Source organism: Lagenorhynchus albirostris, chromosome 19 (assembly GCF_949774975.1).
Source record: "Lagenorhynchus albirostris chromosome 19, mLagAlb1.1, whole genome shotgun sequence".
Classification (NCBI taxonomy): Eukaryota; Metazoa; Chordata; class Mammalia; order Artiodactyla; family Delphinidae; genus Lagenorhynchus; species Lagenorhynchus albirostris.
The window spans coordinates 56,327,465-56,351,299 of NC_083113.1; the positions used below are offsets into that span (position 1 = coordinate 56,327,465).

At 45.4% G+C, this 23,835-nt stretch overlaps 1 long non-coding RNA gene and 1 other non-coding gene across 2 annotated transcripts in view; both read right to left on the reverse strand.

Moving 5' to 3' along the window:
• Positions 1–23,707, reverse strand: part of LOC132509949 (uncharacterized) — a 31,721-nt gene extending 8,014 nt beyond the window's left edge. Inside the window, exons 1-3 of the long non-coding RNA XR_009537183.1 lie at positions 23,494–23,707; positions 19,117–19,168; positions 18,621–18,753 (exon numbers count right to left, since the gene is read on the reverse strand). This is a non-coding gene — a long non-coding RNA (uncharacterized LOC132509949). The remainder of the gene's footprint in view (positions 1–18,620; positions 18,754–19,116; positions 19,169–23,493) is intronic.
• On the reverse strand, positions 22,648–22,754 carry LOC132510550 (U6 spliceosomal RNA). The gene has a single exon (XR_009537353.1). It is a non-coding gene; the product is annotated as a U6 spliceosomal RNA (small nuclear RNA).
• Positions 23,708–23,835: the final 128 nt, after the last annotated feature.

Below are 23,835 nucleotides of genomic sequence, written 5' to 3' on the forward strand. Positions count from 1 at the left end.
CTAGGAGGACGCAGAATTAGCGTCTCCTCAGAACTAGGGCACCTACCAGGCACTGGTGGGGGACCATGGACACCTAAGTGGATGGCAGGAACCCCCAGCAACCAGTTCTTTCAATTATAGCTTTATTTTTCCTAATATATTTTTTATCTTTCTAATTTTATTTTGTTTTTTATTCTTTGATATTGTAATACTCCTTTTTTTCTTTCCTTCTTCCTTTTTAAATTTATTATTTATTATTATTATTTTTTTACCACAGAAGAAGCTTGTGGGATCTTGGTTCCCAGGCTGAAGGTCGGGCCCGAGCTCCTGTGGTGGGAGCTCCAAGTCCAAACTGCTGCACTAACAGAGAACCTCAGACCCCAGGGAATATGAATCAGAGGGAGGCCTCCCAGAGGTCCTCATCTCAGCACTAAGACCCAGCTCTATCCAACTGCCTGCAAACTCCAGTGCTGGCTGGACGTCTCAGGCCAAACAACCAGTAAGACAAGAATACAGCACCACCCATCAAAAAAAAAAAAAAATGTTACAGACGAAGGAGCAAGGTAAACACCTACAAGACCAGATAAATGAAGACGAAATAGGCAACGTACCTGAAAAAGAATTCAGAGGAATAGCAGTAAAGATGATCCAAAATCTCGGAAACAGAATGGAGAACATACAAGAAACATTTAACAAGGACCTTGAAGAACTAAAGAGCAAACCAACAGTGATGAACAACACAATTACTGAAATTAAAAATACTCTAGAAGGAATCAATAAAAGAATAACTGAGGCAGAAGAACGGATAAGTGAGCTGGAAGATAAAACGGTGGAAATAACAGCCAGGGAGTAGAATAAAGAAAAAAGAATGGGGCTTCCCTGGTGGCGCAGTGGTTAAGAATCCGCCTGCCAATGCAGGGGACACAAGTTCGAGCCCTGATCTGGGAAGATCCTACGTGCCGTGGAGCAACTAAGCCCATGCGCCACAACTGCTGAGCCTGTGCTCTAGAGCCCATGAGCCACAACTACTGAGCTGTGTGCCACAACTACTGAAGCCCATGTGTTCTAGGGCACATGCTCTGCAACAGAGAGAAGCCACTGCAATGAGAAGCCCACACACCGCAACAAAGAGTAGCCCCCACTCGCCATCACTAGAGAAAGCCCGCGCACAGCAACAAAGACCCAACGCAGCCAAAAATAAATAAATTAATTATTTTTTTTAAAAAAAGGAAAAAAGAATGAAAAGAATTGAGGACAGTCTCAGAGACCTCTGGGACAACATTAAATGCACCAACATTTGAATTATAGGGGTCCCAAAAAAAGAAGAAAAAAAGAAAGGGTCTGAGAAAATATTTGAAGAGATTATAGTCAAAAACTTCCCTGACATGGGAAAGGAAATAGTCACCCAAGTCTAGGAAGCACAGAGAGTCCCATACAGGATAAACCCTATGAAAAGCACAACAAGACACATATTAATCAAACTAACAAAAAATTAAATTCAAAGAAAAAATATTAAGGGCTTCCCTGGTGGCGCAGTGGTTGAGAGTTTGCCTGCCGATGCAGGGGATACGGGTTCGTGCCCCAGTTCGGGAAGATCCCACATGCCGCGGAGCGGCTGGACCTGTGAGCCATGGCCACTGAGCCTGTGTGTCCAGAGCCTGGGCTCCACAACGGGAGAGGCCACTACAGTGAGAGGCCCGCGTACCACAAAAAAAAAAAAAAAATTAAAAGCAGCAAGGGAAAAGCAACAAATAACATACAAGGGAATCACTATAAGGTTAACAGATGACTTTTCAGCAGAAACTCTGCATGCCAGAAGGGAGTGGCTGGACATATTTAAAGTGATGAAAGGGAAAAACCTACAACCAAGATTACTCTACCCAACAAGGATCTGATTCAGATTCGATGGAGAAATTAAACTTTTACAGATAAGCAAAAGTTAAGAGTATTCAGCACTGGGCTTCCCTGGTGGTGCAGGGGTTAAGAATCCACCTGCTAAGGCAGGGGACACATGTTCAAGCCCTGGTCTGGGAAGATCCCACATGCCACGGAGCAGTTAAGCCCGTCCACCACAGCTACCAAGCCTCAGCTCTAGAGCCCACGAGCCACATCAGCTGAGCCCACATACCACAACTACTGAAGCCTGTGTGCCTAGAGCCCGTGCTCGCAACAAGAGAAGCCACTGCAGTGAGAAGCCCGCGTACCACAACGAAGAGTAACCCCGCTCGCTGCAACTAAAGAAAGCCCACACACAGCAACAATAGACACAACGTAGCCAAAAATAAATTAATTAATTAATTTAAGAAAAACCACATCCCTGGTCAGAAAAGTACAATTAAAAATAAATAAATAAACATTTAAAAAAAAAACAGAGAGAATTCAGCACCACCAAACCAGCTTTACAACAAATGCTAAAGGAACTTCTCTAGGTAGGAAACACAAGAGATGGAAAAGGCCTACAAAAACAAACCCAAAACAATTAGTAAAATGGTAATAGGAACATACATATCGATAATTACCTTACATGTAAATGGATTAAATGCTCCAACTAAAAGACATAGCCTGGCTGAATGGATATAAAAACAAGACCCATACATATGCTGTCTATAAGAGACCCACTTCAGACCTAGGGACACATACAGACTGGAAGTGCAGGGATGGAAAAAGATATTCCATGCAAATGGAAATCAAAAGAAAGCTGGAGGGACTTCCCTGGTGGCACAGTGGTTAAGAATCTACCTGCCAATGCAGGAGATACGGGTTCGAGCCCTGGTCCAGGAAGATTCCACGTGCCACAGAGCAGCTAAGCCCGTGCACCACAACTACTGAGCCTGCATTCTAGGGCCCACGACCCACAACTACTAAAGCCTGCACACCACAACTACTGAGCCTGCGCGACACAACTACTGAAGACTGCACAGCTAGAGCCCGTGCTCTGCAACAGAGAAGCCACCGTAATGAGAAGCCTGTGCACTGCAATGAAGAGTAGCCCCCACTCACTGCAACTAGAGAAAGCCTGCGCCCAGCAATGAAGACCCAATGCAGCCAAAAATAAATGAATAAATAATAAAAAAAGAAGGCTGGAGTAGCAATTCTCATATCAGACAAAATAGACTTTAAAATAAAGATTATTACAAGAGACAAAGAAGGATACTGCATAATGATCAAGGGATCAACCCAAGAAGAAGATGTAACAATTACAAATATTTATGCACCCAACATAGGAGCACCTCAATACATAAGGCAAATGCTAACAGCCATAAAAGGGGAAATCGACAGTAACACAATAATACTAGGGGACTTTAACACCTCACTTAACACCAATGGACAGATCATCCAAAATGAAAATAAATAAGGAAACACAAGCTTTAAATGACACATTAAACAAGATGGATTTAATTGATATTTATAGGACATTCCATCCAAAAACAACAGAATACACTTTCTTCTCAAGTGCTCATGGAACATTCTCCAGGATAGATCATATCTTGGGTCACAAATCAAGCCTTGGTAAATTTAAGAAAATTGAAATCGTGTCAAGTATCTTTTCCGACCACAATGCTATGAGACTAGATATCAATTACAGGAAAAAAACTGTAAGAAAATACAAATACATGGAGGCTAAACAATACGCTACTAAATAACCAAGATATCACTGAATAAATCAAAGAGGAAATCAGAAAATACCTAGAAACAAATGACAATGAAAACACAACTACCCAAAACCTATGGGATGCAGCAAAAAAAAATTCTAAGAGGGAAGTTTATAGCAATACAATCCTACCTCAAGAAACAAGAAACATCTCAAATAAAGAAACTAACCTTACACCTAAAGCAATTAGAGAAAGAAGAACAAAAAAACCCCCCAAAGTTAGCAGAAGGAAAGAAATCATAAAGATCAGATCAGAAATAAATGAAAATAAATGAAGGAAACAATAACAAAGATCAATAAAACTAAAAGCTGGTGCTTTGAGAAGATAAAATTGATAAACCATTAGCCAGACTCACCAAGAAAAAAAGAGAGAGGACTCAAATCAACAGAATTAGAAATGAAAAAGGAGAAGTAACAACTGACACTGCAGAAATACAAAGGATCATGAGAGATTACTACAAGCAACTATATGCCAATAAAATGGACAACCTGGAAGAAATGGACAAATTCTTAGAAAAGCACCAGCTTCCAAGACTGAACCAGGAAGAAATAGAAGATATAAACAGACAATTCACAAGCACTGAGATTGAAACTGTGATTAAAAATCTTCCAACAGGGCTTCCCTGGTGGCGCAGTGGTTGAGAGTCTGCCTGCCGATGCAGGGGACACAGGTTCGTGCTCCGGTCCGGGAAGATCCCACATGCTGTGGAGCGGCTGGGCCTATGAGCCATGGCCTTTGAGCCTGCGTGTCTGGAGCCTGTGCTCCCCAACGGGAGATGCCACAACATACCAGTGAGAGGCCCACATACCACAAAAAAAAAAAAAAAAAAAAAAATCTTCCAACAAAAAAAGCCCAGGACCAGATGGCTTCACAGGCAAATTCTATCAAACATTTAGAGAAGAACTAACACCTATCCTTCTCAAACTCTTCCAAATATAGCAGAGGGAGGAACACTCCCAAACTCATTCTATGAGGCCACCATCACCCTGATACAAAAACCAGACAAAGATGTCACAAAAAAAAAAAAAAAAAAACTACAGGCCAATATCTCTGATGAACATAGATGCAAAAATCCTCAACAAAATACTAACAAACAGAATCCAACAGCACATTAAAAGGATCATACACCATGGTCAAGTGGGGTTTATCCCAGGAATGCAAGGATTCTTCAATATATGCAAAGTAATCAATGTGATACACCATATTAACAAACTGAAGGATAGAAACCATATGATAATCTCAATAGATGCAGTAAAAGCTTTTGACAAAATTCAACTCCCATTTACGATAAAAACCCTCCAGAAAGTAGGCATAGAGGGAACCTACCTCAACACAATAAAGACCATATATGACAAACCCACAGCCAACATGTGATGATGAAACCATTTGATGATGATGAAAAACTGAAACCATTGATGAAAAGCTGAAACCATTTCCTCTAAGATCGGGAACAAGACAAGGATGTCCACTCTCACCATTATTACTCAACATAGTTTTGGAAGTTTTAGCCACAGCAATCAGAGAAGAAAAATAAATAAAAGGAATCCAAATTGGAAAAGAAGAAGTAAAACTGTCACTGTTTGCAGATGACATGACACTATACATAGAAAATCCTAAAGATGCCACCAGAAAACTACTAGAGCTAATCAATGAATTTGGTAAAGTTATAGGACACAAAATTAATGCACAGGAATCTCTTGCATTCCTATACACTAATGATGAAAAATCTGAAAGTGAAATTAAGGAAACACTCCCATTTACCATTGCAACAAAAAGAATAAAATACCTAGGAATAAACCTACCTAAGCAGAAAAAAGACCTGTATACAGAAGACTATAAGACACTGATGAAAGAAATTAAAGATGATACAAACAGATGGAGAGATATACTATGTTCTTGGATTGGAAGAATCAACATTGTGAAAATGACTATACTACCCAAAGCAATCTACAGATTCAGTGCAACCCCTATCAAGCTACCACTGGCATTTTTCACAGAACTAGAACAAAAAATTGCACAACTTGTACGGAAACACAAAAGACCCCGAATAGCCAAAACAATCCTGAGAAAGAAAAATGCAGCTGGAGGAATCAGGCTTCTGGACTTCAGACTATACTACAAAGCTACAGTAATCCAGACAGTATGATACTGGCACAAAAACAGAAATATAGATCAATGGAACAGGATAGAAAGCCCAGAGATAAACCCACGCACATATGGTCACCTTATCTTTGATAAAGGAGGCAAGAATATACAGTGGAGAAAAGACAGCCTCTTCAAGAACTGGTGCTGGGAAAACTGGACAGCTACATGTAAAGGAATGAAATTAGAACACTCCCTAACACCATACACAAAAATAAACTCAAAATAGATTAAAGACCTAAATGAAGGCCAGACGCTATAAAACTCTTAGAGGAAAACATAGGCAGAACTGTCTATGACATCAATCACAGCAAGATCCTTTTTGACCCACCCCCTAGAGTAATGGAAATAAAAACAAAAATAAACAAATGGGACCCAATGAAACTTAAAAGCTTTTGCACAGCAAAGGAAACCACAAACAAGATGAAAAGACAACCCTCTGAATGGGAGAAAATATTTGCAAACAAAGCAACTGACAAAGGATTAAGCTCCAAAATATACAAGCAACTCATGCAGCTCAATATCAAAAAACAAACAACCCAATCCAAAAATGGGCAGAAGACGTAAATAGGTATTTCTTCAAAGAAGATATACAGATTGCCAACAAACACATGAGAAGATGCTCAACATCACTAATCATTAGAGAAACACAAATCAAAACTACAATGAGGCATCACCTCACACTGGTCAGAATAGCCATCATCAAAAAATCGATAAACAATAAATGCTAGAGAGAGTGTGGAGAAAAAGGAACCCTCCTACACTGTTGGTGGGAATGTACATTGGTACAGCCACTGTGGAGAACAGTATGGAGGTTCCTTAAAAAACTAAAAATAGAACTACCATATGATCCAGCAATCCCACTATTGGGCATATACCCTGAGAAAACCATAATTCAGAAAGAGTCATGTACCACAATGTTCATTGCAGCTCTATTTAATATAGCCAGGACATGAAAGCAACCTAAGTGTACATCCACACATGAATGGATACAGAAGATGTGGCATGGGCTTTCTGGTGGTGCACTCGTTAAGAATCCGCCTGCCAATGCAGGGGACACGGGTTGAAGCCCTGGTCCGGGAAGATTCCACATGCCGCGGAGCAACTAAGCCCGTGCAACACAATTACTGAGCCTGCGCTCTAGACCCCGCGAGCCACAACTACTGAGCCCACGTGCCAGAACTGAAGCCCGTGCACCTAGAACCTGTGCTCCGCAACAAGAGAAGCCACCGCAATGAGAAGCCCGCACACCACAATGGAGAGTAACCCCTGCTCGCCACAACTAGAGAAAAGCCCGTGCATAGCAACAAAGAACCAATGCAGCCCAAAATAAATTAATTAATTTAAGAAAAAAGAAGATGTGGCACATATATACAATGGAATATTACTCAGCCATAAAAAGAAATGCAATTGAGTTATTTGTAGTGAGGTGGATGGACCTAGAGACTGTCATACAGAGTGAAGTAAGTCAGAAAGAGAAAAACAAATACCATATGTTAACACATATATGTGGAATCTTAAAAAAAAAATGGTTCTGATGAACCTAGGGGCAGGACACAAATAAAGACTCAGGCATAGAGAATGGACTTGAGGACAACGGGAGGGGGAAGGGTAAGCTGGGACGAAGTGAGAGAGTAGCCCTGACATATATACACTACCAAATGTAAAATAGCTAGTGGGAAGCAGCTGCATAGCACAGAGAGATCAGCTCGGTGCTCTGTGACCACCTAGAGGGGTGGGATAGGGAGGGTGGGAGACGCAAGAGGGAGGAGATATGGGGATATATGTATATGTATAGTGATTCACTTTGTTATACAGCAGAAACTAACACAACATTGTAAAGCAACTATACTCCAATAAAGACGTTAAAAATATATATGTATATACACATATATAAAAAATATATATATGTGTATATATATATAGATTAAAGGAAAAAGAAGAAGCTCCTTCCAGTGGAGCCCTCTGAGAGGTAGTGAGTTCCCCGTCACAGCAAAAGATCCGTGAGCATTAATTCTTGATCTAGTGACTGTTGCTTTTCTGAACTAGATTCTACTTTTTTTTTTTTTTGGTTCAGCAGCCATGGTTCACGGGCCTTGCCGCTCTGCAGCATGTGAGATCTTCCCGGACCGGGGCACGAACTGGTGTCCCTGCATCGGCAGGCGGACTCTCAACCACTGCACCACCAGGGAAGCCCAGATTCTACTTTTAACATGACAAAGAAGTTTCAGTAACACAGAAGATCTTGCATCATCAGTTAAACTTTTTTTTTTTTTTTTTAACTGTGAAACCCAGATTGGGACTTGAATCCACGGTCTTTTTTTTTTTCCTTTTAATGAATTTATTTATTTATTTATTTATTTAGTATTTATTTTGGGCTGCGTTGGATCTCTGTTGCTGCACGCGGGCTTTCTCTAGTTTCAGTGAGCGGGGGCTACTCTTTGTTGCAGTGCACGGGCTTCTCATTGTGGTGGCTTCTCTTGTTGCGGAGCTCAGGCTCTAGGCACGCAGGCTTCAGTAGTTGTGTCATGCGGGCTCAGTAGTTGTGGTTCGTGGGCTCTAAAGTGCAGGCTCAGTAGTTGTGGCGCATGGTCGTAGTTGTAGCATATGGTCTTAGTTGCTCGGCGGCATGTGGGATCTTCCCGTACCAGGGCTCGAACCCACGTCCCCTGCATTAGCGGGTGGATTCTTAACCACTGTGCCACCAGGGAAGTCCCATCAGTTAAACTTTTAAACTTGCTTTGTAAAAACCCTCTGTTTTGTTTCTCCTTAACAGGCTATAAATTCCTCTCAGACAGGAACATGTTTATAGTTCTGCCTGATTTTAAGCAAATGTAATATATGAAAACCTTGGTTCTTGGTTCCACTAAAACAAACCAAAAAACAAACCAAAACAAAACAAAATTCACCACTGAATTCCTTTCAACAATAATTTTCCCTAGAGCGTTTAAAATATACTATCAGGGTCCAATAAGGTTTTTTTCTGAAGTGTTTATTTCATGCTGGCAAAGGGAAACGATTATACAGAGGAAGCCTACAGAGAGGAAGAAATTAATGTGAACAATATGCAAATAAAAAGCCACAGTTGTCTGCAGTATGTGTTAAAGTAAGCATCCCTTTGGCTTTTAGCAGCCCATAACGGCAGCCTGCAGTAGGTAAAGAAATATTGTTTATTAACAGAGAATACGCCATTGAATTCAATAGATATAATAAATTTAAAATTAATTTTAAAATTAAATAAATTTAAAAACCAGTTTCATACTTGGACATTTAGTAGCGAAAAAGGAAGGAAAAATAGCAGAGAAAACAGAAAAGGAGAAATTGGAAGAAAAGGAAAAAAAGCAGAGAACTTCAGAAAGACAAGGGAGCTTTCTTATGCTATAAAATCAGGATTTTGGTCAATCAGCTAATAGTGAATCTAAGAAGTCAGTTGTCTCAGGGAATCACCTTAAATTCATCCACACCGTGAGTATTTAATTGGACCTAACACATGCGTATACATTCTTCTTTGAGCATGGGCTGGCTGAAACAGGCCTGTGTATTTCTTTCTTTCTTTTTTTTTTTTTAATTGAAGTATAGCTGATTTACAATGTTGTGTTAGTTTCCGGTATACAGTAAAGTGATCCAGTTACATTTATATTAATTCTTTTTCAGATTATTTTCCATTATAGGTTATTATAAGGTATTGAATATAGTTCCCTGTGCGAGATAGTAGGTCCGTGTTGCTTACCTATTTTAAATATAGTAGTGTATATCTGTTAATCCCAAATCCCTGATTTATCCCTCCTCTCCCTTTCCTCTTTGGGAATCATAAGTTTGTTATGTCTGTGGGTCTATTTCTGTTTTGTAAATAAGTTCATTTGTTTCATTTTTTTACATTGCACATATAAGTGATATCATATGGTATTTGTCTTTCTCTGTCTGACTTAATTTAGTATGATAATCTCCAGGCCCATCCGTGTTGCTGCAAATGGCATTATTTCATTCTTTTTTATAAGCCTGGGTCTTTCTTCTCACATGGACCACATCTATAACTCTTCTGCTACAATTTCCCATTTCCTGTTCTTTATGGCAGCTGGAGAACCTAAAGATGCTTTCAAATCCATCCATGTGTACAACGATGCCCCCCACCTGCGGCTCACAATTTCCTTCCATTTTCTTTGTCCCAGTTTCTACAGCTCATTTGATGTCAATTTCCTCAGTCACTCGCTTCAAGTTTTCCCAAGTTTCTTATCAGTTTTCATAGAGACAATATTCTTTCTTTTTACCCTCACGTTTCCACAATTTCTGTAACACTTAATTGAATCAATTAGTGACAATAATAAACACAACTGCTATACACAAATTTGGGAGCAAACACAACTGACTCTACCTAAGCACAGAGGCCAAAGGTAGGGGGAGAAGTACATAGGTGGAGGGTTCAATGTGCTTGTGTGTTTCACAGAAGAAATGGGACAGGTACATTAATCTAGTGAGTCAATAAAGTGGAAGTTGGTTAAGAGAGCATCTTAAACAAATAAGTGTATAAAAATTAAAATTCGCTTAGACATTAGAAGCTAGAGGTGCCTTTTTTTTTTTTTTTTTGGCCGTGTTGTGTGGCATGCAGGATCCTAATTCCCCGACCAGGGATCAAACCCATGCCCCCCTGTAGTGGAAGTGCAGAGTCCCAGCCTCCCAACCACTGAACCACCAAGGAAGTCCCCAGAGGTGCCTGTTTTGCATTAGGTCATTTTAATTGATCATCCACTCATTCTTCCATTCAATAAATATTCCTTCCGTGACCTCACAATACTAGACATATTGCTGGCTACAGGCTGATTGGCAGGGTCACTTTATTGTGCCCATTTTATTTTATTCTTTTTAATTTATTTATTTATTTATTTTTGGCTGCGTTGGGTCTTCATTGCTGTGCACGGGCTTTCTCTAGCTGTGGCGAGCGGGGGCTACTCTTTGTTGCAGTGCACAGGCTTCCCATTGTGGTGGCTTCTCTTGTTGCGGAGCGCGGGCTCTAGCTGCATGGGCTTCAGTAGTTGTGGCACGTGGGCTCAGTAGTTGCGGCACACGGGCTTAGTTGCTCCGCGGCATGTGGGATCTTCCTGGACCAGGGCTCAAACCTGTGTCCCCTGCATTGCCGGGCAGATTCTTAACCACTGCGCCACCAGGGAAGCCCCTGACCATTTTATTGATGGGATGACTGAGGCTCAGCCATCTGTCCCTTGCCACACACATGTAAGTACAAGTGCTGGGTCTCCTGGTTGTACATCCTCATGTGCTCCCTACCATGTAATGCTGTGGGTTCATATTTCCCTTCCCCTTAGGCCAGAAATTCAGGTTCTTATGACAGTATGAGGGAGAAAGCAGACAACTCTACTAGCCATTTTGGAAAATGACAGATAAATAGATTGAAAGCCAAATTGTCCCAGTGTTTGGAGTCAGAGGGCTGACAGCAAACAGAAGGCACATCAGATGGGATTCTGAAGAGAATTTAAATAAAGGACCATAGGGAGTTCCCTGGCAGTCCAATGGTTAGGACTCGGTGCTTTCACTCCCATGGCATGAGTTCAATCCCTGGTCAGGGAACTGAGATCCCGCAAGCCACATGGCACAAACAAAAATTAAAATTAAAATTAAATTAAAAAATAAATAAGGGACCATTTAGAGAATCGAGTTAGAAGAACCTACTGAAGTACCCAGGGCCAGCAAGAATGGCGCTGTCACCACCCTGGGCCTGAAGACACAAATGCAGGAAAGAGCATTACTAGGGCCTGGGAGGCTAGAGCCTGGAAGAGGGATTGAAAAGATGTCTCCTTGGCCAAACTTTAGTCATGCTCTTCTGATCCCTCTTCTCAGCAAGGCCCTGACCACGGCCCCATCCTGTCTTTGGCTTGACTAGCCCAGTTTTAGCAAAGTATCCTGATAAGTCAGTTTAGGGAGAATCCCCTCACCCTTGATATCTGATCAAATTCCTCATCCCCCACCTTTGATATCTAAGCCCTTGGCCTGCCTTTAACAAGAATCCTATTAAGTCAGTTTAGCAAGCATCTCCCAACCCTTGCTAGCTCCCCTTAGTAATGTTCCATCCACTGACCCTTGACTCTGCTATAAACCCTTAGCTGTCTGTGTTATATTCAGAGGTGAGCTTGGATTCTCTCCCCTGTTGCAGTAGTCCTGAATAAAGTCTATCTTGCGTCTTTAGCTAGTGTCAGAATAGTTTCTCGTTAACAGGATTGCCCGGCAGGAGCTGTGGTCACTGAAGCCACTGACAGAGCCTCAGCCCAAAGCAGGGGGTGGGCAGGGAAAGAAATGCCCCCACCTCTCTCCTCCTGCACTCCAGTCTCCAGCTGGTACCTCCCACTGGCTGACCCCAACAGGAAGTCATAGGCGCGGGAGCCTAGGTGATGCCCTTCATTAAGGTCAGACTTCCAGGATAGAGAGAAAGTATGAATGAAAGAAAGAATGAATGAGTCTGGGGAGCAAGCAAATAGAGAATAACCAGCCCACCTCGTTTGCCAATGGGTGGCATAACTGACATTGTCAGAATTATTTCTCCCATTACAATGTTAAGAACTCTCCAAGACTGGCCCAAGAGGAAGGGGCAGGGGAGGACATGCCAGCCAGAGCAGTATTGGTGCCAGCCCGCCAAGGGGGTCAGAGGGAGTGGGTAGGGGCAGGGAACCAATATGCACACCCAGGCCTGCCAAATCTCTGGATGCTCAGACGGTGACACTTAGACCAGAAAGGGGACTTTGCAAGAGACTGAAGGTCAACAGGCAGACAAGGTTGTGGCAGAGACAACTATGCAGTCCCCATCCTGATTTAAGAGAGTAAGGGGTAAGTGTGGACTGTGGTCTTCAATCTGCTAGATGAGAAATTGTCACTGGTGAAGCGCTCACTCTTCAGATCCTCTCTCCCCACCTCTAACTCATCTCACTACAGCCAGCAGTTCTGCCCAAGCCTTGCCGATTTTGTGCAAAAGCAAGATGATGGGGACCCCCCCACACCGACACACACAGGACCAAGTTACGTCTTCAATTCCCAGACTTCAGAGACACCATGGCATGAAATACCACAAAGCCCTCTAGGGACTCACACTGCACGACCCAGAAGTTGGCGGTGGGGTTAACTCCCATGGGCTACCCTTGACAGTGGCGGTGCAGGAACCAATAAACAAATGGGTGCCCTTCCATCACCTGGGTGGACGATTCTGAAATGCATTTCCCCAAGAAGTCCCATGGGATTGACTACACAGTCACCCCAGCATTGGGCAAATTGAGGGTACATCCTTGGACCAACAACCTCTGATCCCCTGTTCCAAACCCCCATCCTGAATTCCTGCTTCCTGGATTCACATGTATTACATAACTTGGAAAAGAAAAATATGAAACTTTCCAGTTGAGCTCAGCCTTCCCGGAACTAACAGCACGGGAATGGCCTGGCCTCGAGGACAGAGACGCATAATCCAAGATTCTCAGTCAACAGATATGTCTTCATCCCTGAAATGCTGCCACTTTTGAGACTGAGGGATTAAAGCATGAAGACTCTGCATTAGTAAGGACTCAGATGTTGTGAGTGAGAAAAACAGAAACCACACCAGCTTAAGCCAATAGTTTTGGGGGAAAAAAGATGGGGAATTTACTGGAACAAGTAACCATCTAGAAGTACAATGGGACCAGGAATTCAACGTCATCATCTTCATCCTCTCTCTCACTCTCTCTCTCCCATCTCTCAGTTCTGTTCCCCTGCGTGTCGGCCACATTCGCTTCTATTGCAAATGAGCTACTTCCATGCGGACTTTGAGTTTACAACCCCCACCCCCACCCCCAGTTAGTGACAGAAAGTAGAACTTCTCTCACCCAGCAACTGTATAAAAATCCCAGAGAAAGATTCTGATTGGCCCTGCTTGGATGACCTGTCCACTCCTTGAGCCAATCACTGTAGCCGAGGAATCGGCTACCATGATTGGCTAGACATGGATCACGTGCCCACACTAGTGGGTGGGGCTGTGTGGGGTTCTCAGATCGGCATCTTCAACAGAAGCTTTTGGAAAGAACTTTGGGGAGGAATAGTTCCGTAAAGGAAGGTACGGCAGATGCTGCTGGCGTTCCATCCATATTCCTCAGGCCTTACTTCCCCATTGGTATACCAGTATTTGCAGCTCTGGGTCTGAGGGCTTTGCCCCCGATTCATAGAAAATGTTCTGCCCACTGGCCCAGCAGGTTGGGAACGCAGGCTGATTAACGCCCACAAAGAGCTGTCAGCCAATATGTTGTCAGCCAATATGCAGCAGGAATGATGTGCAAATACCCCATCTGCCCCACCTCTTGTGTAGAAAAGCTCTAAGGTGTGTGTTTTCTGTTATTTCCAAGAGTTACCTCTAAAGTTCCAGCTTGACCTGCACTGTTAGGACCTCTTCCCTTCCCTGTCTCCCTACCCCCGCCCCCATGACTGTTTCTTGCACTTTCCAGATTAGCTACTTGAACCTGCATTCTAGCCTCAGGGTCTGCTTTTGGGGGAACCCAGACAAAGGAGAAAAGGATTGGGAGGGGACAAGGGCTATTGTTTCAGGAGGAGGAGAAGAAAAAAAGGGCAGCTGTCACCAATAGCCCTGCCCCTTCTTGCACTTGTTCATCTGTGGCACCTTAGGTCAGGTTTCTAAGATGCAGAACCTGTGACCTGGATTCTCATGCACTGGTTTATTGAGTGAGAGTTTGCCGGAGAAGCAGCTAAGGAAGCAGCACAGCGCAGCGAGAAAGCCCGACGAAGGGGGGGTCTCGGGGGGGAAACTAGCCTTAGCGATCCCAGAGGAGCTCTGGAGCATGAACAGAACCACAAGACTGTCCTCTCTACCTTGAGGCAAGAGCCAGACCTTGACACCTTGCTATTATTGATCAGCCACTGGCTGCAGGCTGCCCTTGGGCGGGGGCGGGGCGGGGGGGGGGCGCTGCAAATTTCCAGGCTGTCCAGGGCAGGTGAGATCTGCGCAAGGCTTCAGCAGCCTCCTCTGCTTGTGGATTATTACGGGTTATAGGGAAAAGGAGCCTCAAGGCTGCTGAAACTTTTGACACAGACAATATATGCTGAGCGTAACAAAGAATTAGGATACAAGAGCTTCGCCTTCCTGAAGTTCATGGTGTGCTGGTGGAATTTAAAATAACACTACTTCCAGATGCAAACTATTATATATAGAATGGATAAACAACAAGGTCCTACTGTAGAGCACAGGGAACTATATTCAATATCCTGTGACAAACCGTAATGGAAAAGAATATAAAAAAGAATGTATACATACATATAACTGAATCACTTTGCTGTATAGCAGAAATTAACACAACATTGTAAATCAACTGTACTTCAAAAATAAATTAAAATAAAGCTACTTCATCCACCCTTGCCAGGCACCCAGCTCATTGCCGAAGGGTATCTGTCCTCGTGGTGTCCAGTCTCCTCCTGTCGACCCCATTTCCTGCTGTTTCCCTGCAAGCACCCCATGTTCCAGCCAGCCCGGGTTCTTCCTCGACTGTCCACTGCTTCACGCCTCTGGGCCTTTGCACATGCCATTCCCTCTGCCTGGGATGCCCTCTCCTTTCTCATCTGCTTGAGAGGTCCAACTTACCCTTCCAAACATAGCTCAAATGTCATTCCCCACAGTTATATGTCATGAGCAGAAAAGCTTTATCCCAGAGGTGCCAGGAAAGTTTAGCATTTGAAAAAATTTTTCATTCCTGGAATGAACCAGGCCAACAGAGTAAAAGAGAAAAATCTCTAGGGACCTGGAGATGTGCATGTGGATGACAGCAGCAGTGAGCCAGTATCGCACCGCAGGCATCATGCTAAGCCATGGAGCGGGAGGTGGAAAGGCTCTGCTGGAAACTTCATTTCACAGAGGAGGAAAGCAGAGCACAGAGAGGCTGGGTAATTTGCCCAAGGTCACACAGCTGGTAAGTGGTAGAAGCAAGAGTTGAACTGAGACATCTTCACACCACATGTCATACTGAATGATTGAGTGAAGGCAACCAGCAGAACCAAAATGATGGGCGATCCAGAGAGAAGACAGCGCTGCTGAGTCAGGTCGGGCTGTTCAGGTCACTCCTTGCAGTGGGGGAGAGCGGGAGCTAGGACAGGCAGTTCAAAGGATGGAGAAGGATGCAACCCTTCCCGTGGAGCAGACTCCCAGGGACCCAGTGTTCTTCCTGGGTCCCCACGGCCAAGGGCCAACCTCCACCCTACCCCTTATCTCACTATATTACAATTGCAAGTTCACGTGTCTCTCTCCCACTTTGGATATGGGGCCGGGTTTCACGCAGCCCTTTTTGGCCAGGACCATTTGTCCGGCCTGGAGACAATCCATTTTTCTTGAATAAAGGAGAGGAACGGTACTCAAGAATCCAGGAGCCCTAGTGAGAACACGGCCAGACCCCACTCCAAGAGACAGCAAAGCAAGAAGCCAGTTACTGCCAAGTGGTCAAAGCAGGACCAGCTGCTTGGCTGACAAGGTACCGGCCAGGCACTTGCTCTTTCCCTTACGAAGGGTCAGGCCTGTGCCTGGAGTCTGAGCTTGAACTCTACAGACAGAACCTAAGGATTGTGGGGGCCATGCAGCTCATAGGAGAACTTGGAGGTGATGTTGGAGAGGATGTGCCTGAGAGTGTTGCTCCATGCTGTTCCTAGAATCCCATTGGTACCTCTGGGCTCAGGGGGAAAGTGCTGTAATGGATTAGCGATGTCTGCCATGGGTACTGGATGGGAAGTGGAGGCGTACTTGTTATGTGTTTACCACCCAGGTAGTAGCAGGGCTGTGGGAGAAGGGAGCTGGGCAGATGACTAGTAATAATCGTGACCAGCATTTCTTAAGCACTTAGAATGTGCCAGGCACCATGTTACATGCTTTTCCTGCTCTATTTCATTTAATCTTCAAACCAACTCTTGGAGAAGAGTACTCTGGTCCCTCCTCTATGTCAGCTCCATGACAGTCATGATTTTATTTATCTGTGTTTAGCACTATATCCCCAGCACCTAAAAGAGTACCTGACCCATGGCCAGCACTCAATAAGTATTTGCTGTTGAGTAGATGAATTCCCATTTTGCAGATAAAGAAACCGAGGCCCAGAGATAACTTGCTCAAAGTCATGCAGTTAGCAAGAACTGCTCTAGGGCAGTGTCTCTGGAATATTGTGAGACAATGGAATTGTTCTATAGTCTGTGCTGTCTCATATGGGCGCCACTAGCTGCAGGTGGCTGGTGAGGATGTGACTTGGGGCTCAGGCAACTGAGAAAGCGAATTTTAAATTCTATGCAATTTTAACTAACTGAAATGGAAATGGCCACATGCAGCTGATGGTGACCATTTTGCCTAGCACAGCTCTAGAGCTTGAAGGCTTGACCACCCTAGACACCCGGCCCAGGTTCTCCAAGTCAAACAGGATAACACTGAGACTTTTCCAATTGTAATTCCATCGGGGAGGGCGAGGGGTGTAATCAGTGAAGGAATCTCCAAGGAATTGCATTTGTGCTCCTCTGGCCACACAATTCTGGGAAGGCTTTTATCCATGTGCCTAGTTTTACACATGAGAGGTTTGAAGATTCCAGAGGAGACATGGCTCGGTCAGGGTTACCTGCTGACCTTGGACCTCAGCCAGGTTTGCAACCCTGAAATGCCAAGCGCTTCATTTTCACAGTTGGCAAACAGGGAAGCACGTGCCTGGTCTGGTGAACCATGGCAGAGTCAGGCTGTGGGCAATGTCAGCTTAGTTAGGGACCTCAGCGATAAGTGACAAGCAGTTCTGACCAGACGGGCCCCAAGACGGAGCCAGCTCCCAGAGAAGCCGTGACATACAGGGAGCTTCCTGTACATTCTGTGCCTGGTACCTGCCTCCCGTCCTGCCTTCTCTCTTCCTTTCTTTCTTTCTTTTTTTTTTTTCGTGGTACGCGGGCCTCTCACCGTTGTGGCCTCTCCCGCTGCAAAACAGAAGCTCCCGGGCCCAGCCGCTCCACAGCATGTGGGATCCTCCCAGACTGGGGCACGAACCCGTGTCCCCTGCATCGGCAGGCGGACTCTCAACCACTGCGCCACCAGGGAAGCCCTCTCTTCCTTTCTTGAAGGCTGGTATCTTCCTTTCCCTCTGGTCACAACGCAATAACGTGATCTTGAGAACGAAGCTGATGAATGAATGCTAAGGTGTCAATGGCTAATAGGAAAGAGCCCATTCTGGGGACTTCCCTGGCGGTCCAGTGGTTAAGACTCTACCCTTCCAATCCAGGGGGTGACCCCTGGTCGGGGAACTAAGATCCCACATGCTGTGCAGAGTGGCCATTAAAAAAGAAAAAAACGAGTCAATTTTCAAATGATTTCTATGTTAACAGGAAACAAAGGCTTCAGCCAGAGAAGAGTCCTCTAATTGGTAGACAGTCAGGCATCGTCAGCAAAGGCTCAAATTTATGCGGCTTTACGCATGGGGTACTGTTGGAAGTGGTCAGCGTGTAGTAATTCGTTTATTATTATTCATTCATTCATTCACTCACTCATCCATCATGTATTATTTCGTCAACACCATGACAGGGACAAAGACTTCCCCATTTGGAGATGGGGAACTGAGGCATGGTGTAGCTGGTCCAGTTCACACAGCCGGGGAGTAGCCAGGCCGGGGCTCAAATCCAGGGAGAGCTGGGGAGAAAAGCCTTGGGGAGACGGAAGGAGGAAACAGCAAGTACCAACTCATGGGAGGTCTTTTCTCTTTTAATCTGAGATTTTAGGGACGACCGAGGCCTGGGCCCACATTCCCACTGTGGCTCTACCCATTCGCTGGTCTGTTGCTTCTTAGCCTCCAGTCTAAACAGTTACAAACTTACCAGAGTGATTGAGCCAAGAATTCCGCTTGCCAGCGTGATCCCGGGTGGCCCCTAGGCTGACTCGTTTATGCTGGGCTGCGATTTTTCTACATTACTCAGGCTTTGGGAGGGAAGCTGGGCCACGGACAAACCTCTGGTGAGAAGAACAGTTTTCAGAGAGCTGGCCCCGCCTCCTCCTTCTCCCCTCCCCCTCCCCTCCCTGGAGGGCGAGGGCTGCAGCTGCAAGCAGCAGTGCTCACGGGGCCTCCCCCCCAGCCTCCCCCCTCCAGCCCCCCCCAACCAGGCCCAGCTGTTCCGGGGACCCAGCTGACAGCTCGCTGACACTTCTCCCTGCCTCCCCTTAGGACCAGCTACAACCTCCTGAGCAACAGGAAGGTCAGAGCCAAGAAGGTAATTTGAAAGAAAAGCAGCTTGCAGCCCTTCCAGGCTGGGTAACAGGGTAACTGGGCGCTGGTATACAATGGCCTGGGTTCCTCATCCCGGTTCCTGCACTTACCAGCTGTGTGATACTAGCGCCAGCCGATCGTTCAGAGCCTCTGTTTCCTCACCTGTAAAGTGGGAATAACAGTAGCATGGACCCGCAAGGTACCAAGAAGATTCCACGGGTGGTGGAGAGAGTGCTTAGCATGGGGCCTGTGCGTTACCCACAATCAGCCTCGGCCCCCTCCCCCTCCCTCCTTTTGTTATTCTGTGTGTCCATGTGATGCATGTCTGTACTAGCGTGTTCCGCTGAGGCTTGGAGAATGAACATAACATTAGCCTCAAGGGTTCTTTGGTGACAGTCCCAACTGTTCCATCTAGGGCCAGCAGACACACAGGGCCCCGCACTCAGAAAGGCCCCGCACTGGAGGTTTAATGCTCTACGATTGTTGTCTGGAAATTCTTAATAATTTTATCTTTTGATGTTGTATTTTGTAAGCAAAGCCAAATGGGATAACGGAGAATGTTCTGGGGGACTTGGAACCTCGTTCACAGGCTCCATCTCCCCTCACTCTGCCCCCCAGGACCATTTGTGTTTTTTTTATTTTATTTTATTTTTTCTTTTTTTAATATAATTTTGTTTACTTATTTTTGGCTGTGTTGGGTCTTTGTTGCTGCACACGGGCTTTCTCTAGTTGCGGGGAGCGGGGGCTACTCTTCATTGCGGTGCGCGGGCTTCTCATTGCGGTGGCTTCTCTTGTTGCAGAACACGGGCTCTAGGCATGCAGGCTTCAGTAGTTGTGGCACGCGGGCTCAGTAGTTGTGGTCCTTGTTGGTTATCTGTTTCATACATAGTCCAGGACAGTTCTTCACCAGGCATCTTTGCCCCTGCCCGGCAATCACTGTCACCCATCAGGGGCCTGGGTACCGCAAGAAGGCTTGGGGCAGCCTCTGCCCTGCCCACCAGCTCACATGGCCCTAGGTGCCTGTGAGGGTCTGTCTGCACAAGTCCCACAAGTACCCCTGTGTCCAAAGGAGAAAGGGGTGAAACAGCAAATAAAAAGCTGCACAACGGGTCGCGGGAGAGACTGCAGAAGAAAGGAAAAAGCTGTTTTATTGCTTTATGAACAACCAGGGAACCACCTGGCCCCAGTTCCACTTGATGGGGCTGAATCTCAGAAATGATGGGGTGCTGAGCCACTGACTAGGGGTACTTCCCAAGACAGCCTTTGCGGGGAGGTCAGAGCCTTACAAACAGGCGCTCCTCTGACCCAGCAACTTCATTTTACCATCAGGCGTGGGTGCAAGAATGTTCACCTGTGTTATTACAATATTGAAGCCAGCTGGGTGCCCCAAAATGAGGGAGGGTCAAGTCCACAATCCAATAGAAGAGAACTTATTGACATGTGAAAAGCTCGTGATATTTGCAAAAGTGTGTGGGGGGCAGTTTCCAAAGAGCCTGCGCCACATGGAGTCACATGCATGGATGCGTGGGGAACACTGGGCCGATCTACACTTAAGTACTGACAGCTGTTCTCCTCGGGTGGGTAATGTTTTCCCATTTGTGCTTGTCTGTGTATTCCAAGTTCTCTGCATGGAGCGTGCCTCACTTTTATCGTCGCACAAAGGCAGGATGGTGCAGAAGACAAGGTTAGGCCTGCAGACTGCAGTGCTCGGTTCTGACCAAATTCAGAACCCAAACAAGTCTGATTGAAATTTGAATATTGGGAAAAACTCATCTTTTCTAAGCCAGGTTGCCTCTGGCATGGGAACAAATACACACAGGACTGCCGAGGTTCCAAGCCCAGCTCTGCTCCTTACGAGTTCTGTGACCTTGGGCACAGAGTTAACTTTTCCAGGCCTCAGTTTCCCCTTCTGTAAACAGAGAAAGTAAACAGTACCTCCCTCAAAGAGTCCAAGAGATGAGATGAGTGAATATGTACAGGGAGCTCAGAGCAACGTGTAGCACATGTGAGCTGTACAGGGGTTGTGGTGGTAGTGGTGATATTATTGTGAAAAACCACATAAGGGGAAAATACGGAAGACAACAGTTTTAATAATTATTTTTGGACAGTGCAGGAGTGAGTGGTTTAGTTTTCCTTTCAGACTTTTCCGTATTTTCCAAATTAACTTAAACATGCGTGGCTTTTCTAATTTGAGAGAAAATGAGACGTAAAGGAAAAAAAAGTGAAAGGATGGTTCACCAGGTGGTGATAAGGAAAACAGCACAAAGTCAGCTTAGCCAAGCCTGCACGTGTTTCAGGTCAGTGTCACGTGGGGATTCCTGAGCCTGTCCCAGGCCCTTACTACAGGCAGTCCCTTCAGTTTGTACATCTTCTCATTCATATAGAACCCATCACCAGGAAGACAGACATCCATGCCAAGTTATAGGCTGCTAAAATATCTAGGGACTTCCCTGGCGGTCTAGTGGTTAGGACTCCGTGCTTCCACTGCAGGGAGCATGGGTTCTGAGATCCCTGGTCAGGGAACTAAGATCCCGCATGCCGTGTGGCACGGCCAAAATAAATAAATACATACAATAAAAAATCTATAGCTAAATCTCTCCAGATAGATAGATAGATCCATGTATGCGTAGAGAGATCCATATATACCTTTATACCTACCTGTCCTTATCCATATCTTTCTATATAGAATCTTTAAGTATAGCTATAAAAAAGAATACATCCCATCCATAGCACTCTGAATATATCCCTAACACAGGACTGACCCGGATACAGTAATTGCTCATTTATTTGTTTGTCTCCCTCCCTAAAATCCTTGAAACTATCTTCTTTCTAACCCTGGCAACTACCACAGTGCCTGGCACATAGTAGGAATTCCCTAAAAGTCTGCTGAATGAATTAATGAATGAAGAAGTACATGAATTCATGTAATAGTGGAGATTTGCACATCAAGATACAGACATAGAACAAGATGTGAGATTAGCTTCGTTGGGGTGTGAGATTAGCTTTGTTGCTCAAGGAGGGGTCAAAGATGGGCAAGTAAGGCTTTAAAGAGTTACCTGAGGGCTTCCGTGGTGGCACAGTGGTTAAGAATCCGCCTTCCAATGCAGGGGACACGGGTTCGAACCCTGGTCTGGGCAGATCCCACATGCCACGGAGCAACTAAGCCCGTGCGCCGCAATTACTGAGCCTGAGCTCTGGAGCCCGCGAGCCACAACTACTGAACCCATGTGCCCCAGCTACTGAAGCCTGTGCGCCTAGAGCCCGTGCTCAGCAACAAGAGAAGCCACCAGAGTGAGAAGCCCGCGCCCCGCAACGAAGAGTAGTCCCCGCTTGCCGCAACTGAAGAAAGCCCACGCGCAGCAACAAAGATCCAATGCAGCCACAAATAAATAAATTTTTTTTTAAAGAAAAAGGTACCTCCCTGTACCACGAAGAGAGCATTCTTTATTAAAAAAAAAAAAGACGCTCTCAATCCTTCCCAGAGAAGGCAGGGAATAGAAAAGCGAGGACAGAGAGAAGTTTTTTTGTTTGGTTTTGCTTTTGTAACAGCTTTATTTATTTTTTTAACATCTTTATTGGAGTATAATTGCTCTACAACGGTGTGTTAGTTTCTGCTTTATAACAAAGTGAATCAACCATACAAAAATATGGAACGCTTCACGAATTTGTGTGTCATCCTCGTGCAGGGGCCATGCTAATATTTTCTGTATCGTTCCAATTTTAGTATATGTGCTGCCAAAGCGAGCACTACAGCTTTACTGAGATACAGCTCATACCATATATTTTTTCTGGTTCTGGCGGCGCCGCGCGGCTTGTAGGATCTTAGTTCCTTGACCAGGGATTGAACCCAGGCCACAGCAGTGAAAACGCCACGTCCTAACCACTGGACTGCCAGGGAAATCCCAAATTCACCCTTTTGAATTGTACATTTCAATGGTATTTTCTGTATATTCAGAGTTGCACAATCATCAATACCACCTAATTTCAGAACATTTTTATCACCCACCCCCCTACAAATCTCTTAACAGCCACCCACTCCACTTACCCCCAACTGGTTAGCCCTGGGTAACCACTAAGCTTTCTGTCTCTATGGACTTGCCAGTTCTGGACACTTCATATAAATGGACTCATACAATATGTGTCCTTCTGGGTCTGACTTATTTCACTTAGCATAATGTTTTCATGGTTTATCCAAGCTGTAGCATCAGTTTGACAAGGATAGATCCGTGATGGTTAAACTCATTCATTCCTCGAAAATTTATTGAGCGGCTACTAGGTGCCAGCCCTGGGGGCCCAGCCAGGAATAAAACCGACAGTAAACCCTGCCCTGGAGGGTTTCTAGTGGGGGAGAGAGACAATAAGTCAAATGAACAAGGAAATGATTCAGAAGATTAGACGGTGGTAAAAGCTAAGTGAAGCGGAAAGCTGGAAACGGGGTTAGGAGAGAGGGATGGTGACTTTAATCACGGGGTCAGCGAAGGACTCACCGTAGGGTGAACGCAGAGGCCGACCGAGCTAAGGCTGGAAGGAGGTGAGGGTGCGAAGGTGCCACCGCGATGGCCCCTCCCAGCACTCCGGTCCCCCAGGCCCGGGACCATGCCTGTCCCTCCACGCCGTGTCCCCGCGCCTAAGACGGCGGGCGACACCCAGTAGGCATTTCACGGTGCGTGACTGTGAGTGGCCCCCCTGGGCCACAAGCGAGTCCTGCGGCCGGGTGGACAGCTGGGCGAGGCTGGGCGAGGACGCCGCGCCCCCCGCGCCCCCCGCGCAGGCCCCGCCCGCCTGGGGCAGGCCCCGCCCCCGCGCCGCCAGAGCCCACCCCCTCCCGG